Here is a 6722-nt window from a genome sequence, read left to right as displayed (position 1 = left end):
TAAATTCACTCTTTACCTAAAATTGTCACAGTGTTCAGTTATACAGAGGAGTCTTCGCACCCCAGGATACACGTAAGTTATTCAGTTGGTTTTTCAAAAAGGATAAAGAATTTTTTAAAATAACACTCGGGGTTGAATCTAAACAGGAGCATATTGCTTAATCTGATTGTTTTTTACAAAAATACGACGATAACTAATTTACTTGTTAAAAAAATTTTTGTTTTTACAATAGAACTTGGTACTTGCGTGTCTATGCGTGTGGGGCTCGTCGTTATTCAAAATGAAGAATTCTTAATTGTATTATGAAGGAAAAAAAACTTTTGTAATTAATTTTTTTCTATTCATATAGCGCGACAACAATTAACTGTTACTTTAATCTACTTCGATCGATTGCGATTAATACTATAAGGAAATAATAATTTTTGTTACTAGCTATCACTACATTTATCAGTTGACGTGTGTATTTAGTTTTTAATGTTTAACGCATTCAATTTTATTGTACTGAAGAGAGTCAAATCTTGACCGAAACGTCTACTTATTGTTATTAAATAAAGAAATTGTTTTTAAATAATATATAACTTATTTACATCCTTAGTTGTGGCTGTATGCTCTTTATTATTTAACCTATGTAAATTTCTTAGCCACTTTCTAATAATTTAAAAGATATTATTTGTTTGAGATATTATGTCGTTAAAAAATATTATTTGTTTAAGAGATATTATTTCTTTAAGATTATTTGTTTGAGATTATTCGTTTAACTTTAATAATTAAATAAATCATTTTTGGACTTCATTTATTAAATAAATCACTTCTTTGAATTTCCTTTATTAAATAAAGTTACTTTTTCTATGTGGCCCATAGTACTTCAATATCTGATCCATGGTATCCCGGGCATGGGGTACCATGGGTCATTTTTAAAAATTTCTTTTTCGATTTTTATTTAAAAAACATCAATATTTATGAAAAATGCTCAATAAATCTTAAAATATATTATCCCTTTATTATATAAAAAAGTTGAAACCAAAAATCTTACATTTTAATGTATTTTTTGCTGTTCGAATTTTTATGACTCATGGTGCCCCGGTCTCCTCTATTAAAAGATTGATAAAAAATTCTGAAAAAATTTCTAGAGATTTATGAGAAAAAAATAAACAATTTTTGTCTCTTGTTTTTCTATAAAGTTGACAGTACTTAAGTAATAAATTCTTGAAAACCAATATTTTACTAATTATTATCTTGTTAACTATTGCAAAAATTACAAAATGATAAAGGACTTTTCAACTCAGTTTAGTCCGCTCTACTCACGCACGATTTTATGGTTATTTCCTGACACTTGTATAATGTGATAACATACATAATATATTAGATCTTTACATTCTATGAGGACTTTTCTAAGCTATTTCCCGAGACATCCTCTGTTTTGTCATCATCTGTTTTGAAATGAATTTTCAAGATTACGTCGGATCTATTACCGAAGTTGTCTCTTCTTTCGTTTTCATCCTCTCTATTTTCGGGTTGATCTTGTTGGCTATCATGTAAATCTTGTGTTTCTTCAACCTCATTAAATACTTCTTCATCTATTACTGCGCTACAAAGCTCAGCAGCTTCAACATTACCATTGCTACCAGTTCCTATACATATTTTTAAATGTACATAGAATTGAAATTTTGAAATGCTTGTCAGCGTTAGATTATTAAGATTAGATGTATTGGACATCCGGAAAGTATTCGATATCCGGCTGCATAATTCTTTTACCTGATATCCAACTAAATATCGAATATCCGCGGTATCACATTCTTTCCACATATTCGATATCCGGTATCCAGTAATTTTACAATCCATTACGTCCCAAATTAAGATCATTTTAAGATGCTTATGAACAACAATATTATTAAATTATTTATCAATATAATTTGTGATATTACTACTAGTTGGGCAGTGATTGCGTTTTGATTGAATATGATTTGGGCGAATAGTTTTTAAAACGGAATATGTATATGAATTTTCTCCCTGAAAATATATAAAGCACTCTAAAGATTGTAATGTTAATTATTCAGTTGTGTAGAATTGAAGTATTACATATCAAATTATTGTTAAATTATTTTAATTACATTACCTTCAGTAACATCCTGACTAACACGTACTTTTTTCTCTCTGTTTAGTTCGGAGATCTTTTAGCTAATGTATGTGCCTACCTGTTGCACTTAAAAATCTATTAATACTTTGTCATACCCACGTTCTGTGGACAACCAGTATCGAAAAGTATCTAAATATGCAAACGTACGTAATAACGTATTATTATTACTGAACAATTTACATAGTCTTTCACGCAAATTTTTATCATCAAAAGTTGTAATGTTAATTAAATAAATAAATACATAACTAATTAAATAAGTAAATAGATATAAAAAAAATCAGATATATTTTTTTCTAAAAATTGAAAAGTTATATGAATACATTAGTACCTCTTATAGCCAACATTTTGGCTGAATCCAATTTCGATCAGGGTTTTCCGTTTTTTTTATTTTTAGTCCTATTGAAGACTGTTCCTGATGGAACTGGCTTTAAAGTAGAGGTACCGAATACGGCTATAGCTAAATTTTTGACAAATATAGAAGACGTTTTTCTAACATTAACGATGCTGTTGGCAATTCGTTATCCACACATCGTGTCTAAGACACCTATAATTAAAATAAATATAATAAATGAATGAATAGCAATTAGCACGCAATTATCAATAAATTAAGAGGAATATATTATTATAACATACTAGATTTTTCCATGTGTCTACAGCCCACAGAAAGATCACTTGGATTCTTCTGCGTTTTTCCGAATTTTTCTTACAAAGATCAACTACTCATATAATAGCTGCTATATTTATATAAACACATATAAAACATTTTAAAAATGCATTATTTGGAGGTACACCTACATAATTGTTATATATAAATGTACCTTTCAATTAATCAAAATCGTTTATGATTGTCGTCTGCAACTTTAAATTTAATTCTCATAATTCCTGGAGACATTTTTCTTTTTCTTTTACATTTTCTTTTAAGCAATTGTTTTCGATTTTTAATTCATGAATCTATATAAGTTAATTTATAACAGTTAACAATAATGTCGTAAAACTCGTTCTATACCATAATTATACAAAAATACGTAGTTGTATTGAATATTTTATCTGCTTTTGTAAAGTTTCGACGAAATCTTTCCCATTTAAACTTTTTTTTTCACACTCTCTTGCGAATCTCGTTTTATTTAATTGATAACCTTGATAGATTTACTCTTTTGTTATTAAACAATGCATTCACACAAATTATTAATTCGATGATTGATAGATATTAAAAGAATGACATTATTAATCTCTTCAGACCTGATTTTAATAGAACCATTAAAATAAAAAGCTGATTTAAAAAAAATGAATTAAATGTTTTGCAATTCAATGTAAAAGCATTTTAATAAGTAATTCATACTAAACAATTTATTTTTTTCAAAATTTGAATTATTTTGTCAATATGTACATTATTATATACATCTGATCTTCGATGATGTCAATAATATAATTAAATAATTTCAACGGAAAATACTTTCTCAAATTTAATGTACATTATAATGCGTGCCAAATCTAGAAGGGTTAAAATGAGTTTCATTGATTTAATCAACATTATGTCAATAGTAGAAATTTTTTATTTGTTATGTGCTGTAATGCTACAGGAAGATAATATTTTTTTATCAACTAAACATAATTATGGCAATATTTATTCATAAATATAGTAGATTATTAAAAAGACATTTTATAAAGTTACTGTACATTATTACTCAAAAATATGCAAAATGCAAAATACAACAAAAGTAAATATAGAAAATGAAAGAGTAATTTACTTTTGTTTTCTGTGATATAGGTTTTGACTACAGCAGGTGCAATTTTCTATGAGGTAAATATATACAGGTTACCATATAAAAATGTATAAGAAATGTTTTAATGTTATAGCGTTTTCAAATGCAGTGGGTTTTAATCTGATCCGGATCGGATCTTTGACGTCACATGTTCTATTTCGATTTCTGATTGGACGATATCATGACATTTTTTAATCAAACGTGGGATAACCAACCCGAGTCGAGTCCAAACCCACTCCATTCGAAAACGCTATTAAAAGGAGTATACAAATAATTAGGATTGATAAAAGTTACTTACTTGTTACTCTGCCATTACTGTTTATAGTAAACAAATTTGATGATAATTTTCTTTCGTTGCTATATATTATTCAAAATCACGCAAAATGCAAAAACCAACGAAAATAAAATACGAGGGCAAGTCAATAAGTAGAAAATTTGTTCTTAGAAAATTTGTCAGAGGGCACTCGCAGTGTCATGTCACATTACTTTTTGACAAGTAGCATCTTTCAGCTGATTGCTGTCAAATTTTGAGCGGAATTTATCGCGTGGTTTCATTTCTGTAGATGATTAAAGCGAACAACCTTTGTATTTTTTGCAAAATGGAAAAAAACGAGTTTCGTGCAGTGATCAAACATCTACGAGTACATACGAAAGATTTAACGCCGAAAGGAATCAAAGCCGAGTTGGATAATGTTCATAGCACATCTGCACCAGCGTTTGCGACTGTATACAATTGGGTGAATGAATTTAAACGTGATCGTACATCCACATGTGATGCACCTCGTTCGGGACATCCAATTGAGGCTGCTACGCCAGAAATCATCGATAAAGTCCACGATATTGTTTTGACTGATCGACGAATGAAAATGCGCGAGCATGTTGAGGCCACAGGCATATCACATGGCACAGTGATTTCAATTTTGCAGGAACAATTGAGTATGAAAAAGCTATCGGCAAGATGGGTGCCGCGTTTGCTCACTGTGGACAATAAGCGCGACCGTGTGACGATTTCAAAACAATGTCGATTCATTACTGTGGAAACTTGGATCCATTACTTCACACCCGAGACGAAGGAACAGTCAAAACAATTAACTTTATCGGGTGAAGCAGGTCTGAATAAGGCGAAGACTGTGAAGTCGGCCGGAAAAGTGATGGCCACAGTTTTTTGGGATGCACGCGGTATAATTCATATCGATTATATTCGGACCTTCCATCGAAGCAAACGATCAATGGCGATTACTACGCAGCCTTATTGGATCGTTTCAAGAACATTTTAAAGAAAAAACGTCCCCAATTGTCGAAGAAGAATGTGCTCTTTCATCAAGACAATGCACGGGTTCACACATGTCTGGCACCGATGGCTAAATTCAACGAATTCCTCTACGAATTGCTTCCCCAGCATATTCGCCAGATTTAGCCCCCTGGGATAGCCCCTATTTCTTGTTTCCAAACTTGAAGAAATGGTTCGGAGAAAAGAGATTCACCACCAGAGAACAGCTCATCGCCGAAACAGAGACTTATTTTGAAGGGTTGGACAAATCATATTATTCGGACGGCTTGAAAAAGTTGGAGAATCGTTGGATCAAGTGAGCTAAAAAGAGACTATGTTGAGAAATAAAAATGAATCGATTAAAAAAAAAGTTTTACTGTGTTTTTCTAAAAACTTATTGACTTGCCCTCGTAACAAAATTGAAAGAGAATAACTTATTCCTGTGATGTTTTGATTACAGCAGGAGTAGTTTTCTATGAGGTAAATATATATACAAGTTATCAAAAGTTGTTAAGTTATTTTCTTGTTTCTTTGTCGTTTTTTTATAGTAATTAATTTGATAATGACATTGTAATTTTTTATGACGATAACGTTAAGAAACTAAACGTTAAGATTGTGCTAAGATTGGAAAAAATACTTTAAGAAGTAACTTGTCATCATCACTTTATTTACTGAAAAAAAAACAAAGCAACAAATAACGAAATAGTCATGAAATAGTAGCTTCAAAATTTTGTTTACTCATTATTAGAAATTATAATTTAATTACTGTTACTGTTACTCAAGAAAGATAAGTATATAAAAAAAATAATGAAAAAAATAGCTTCGATATTTTTTTATGTAACTTATACAATCCTGCAGATAATATAACATGAAGATCACAAGTGCACTTTTTTAAATGAAAGCAGTAAAAATTCAATAACTTTAAGCAAATAGTCCTAGATGATTATAATTTTATCACTACGGATTAATGAATATTTACTTATTGTTCCAGTGAAGTAATTTATTAGTTACAGATTCAGTCAATAAAAGGTATAATTTAAAATCTACAGTACGCTTAAGAAAAAATTGTTAGAAAATTTGACCACGATTGAATTACAACCGAGTATTTGTAATTCAAGAAAATATAAATACTAAAAGTTTGTTAAATATGTAATAATAAATACTAAAAAAAATCGAAATAAAAATAATATAATTATATTTATACATTCACCAGTAAATTAGATTTATATCCACTGATTCTATGACAAAAAATTAAGTTATTGATGGATTCAGTAAAATTGTTCACTAAGCTAACTTAAGAGAACATAAATCCATATAATATAATAAATATAAGGATATTGTATATCTTTGTAGACTGATTTTAAGATTTTCTTCGCTATGTTTTTTTGTTATTAGCAAGCTATTTTCAGTACTTTCCTGTAAGCAAATACACATTAAATAACAATAAATAAAGGACAAAGTAAGAGTCAAACACATTTTTTTAATAATCACACAATTAAAGGAATAAATTACAAATAAAGAAAAATAAAATTGAAAAAAATATATAATAAAA

The sequence above is a fragment of the Trachymyrmex septentrionalis genome, unplaced genomic scaffold (genome assembly GCF_001594115.1).
Source record: "Trachymyrmex septentrionalis isolate Tsep2-gDNA-1 unplaced genomic scaffold, Tsep1.0 scaffold205, whole genome shotgun sequence".
Taxonomy (NCBI): Eukaryota; Metazoa; Arthropoda; class Insecta; order Hymenoptera; family Formicidae; genus Trachymyrmex; species Trachymyrmex septentrionalis.
Note: the sequence above shows the minus strand (reverse complement) of the source record.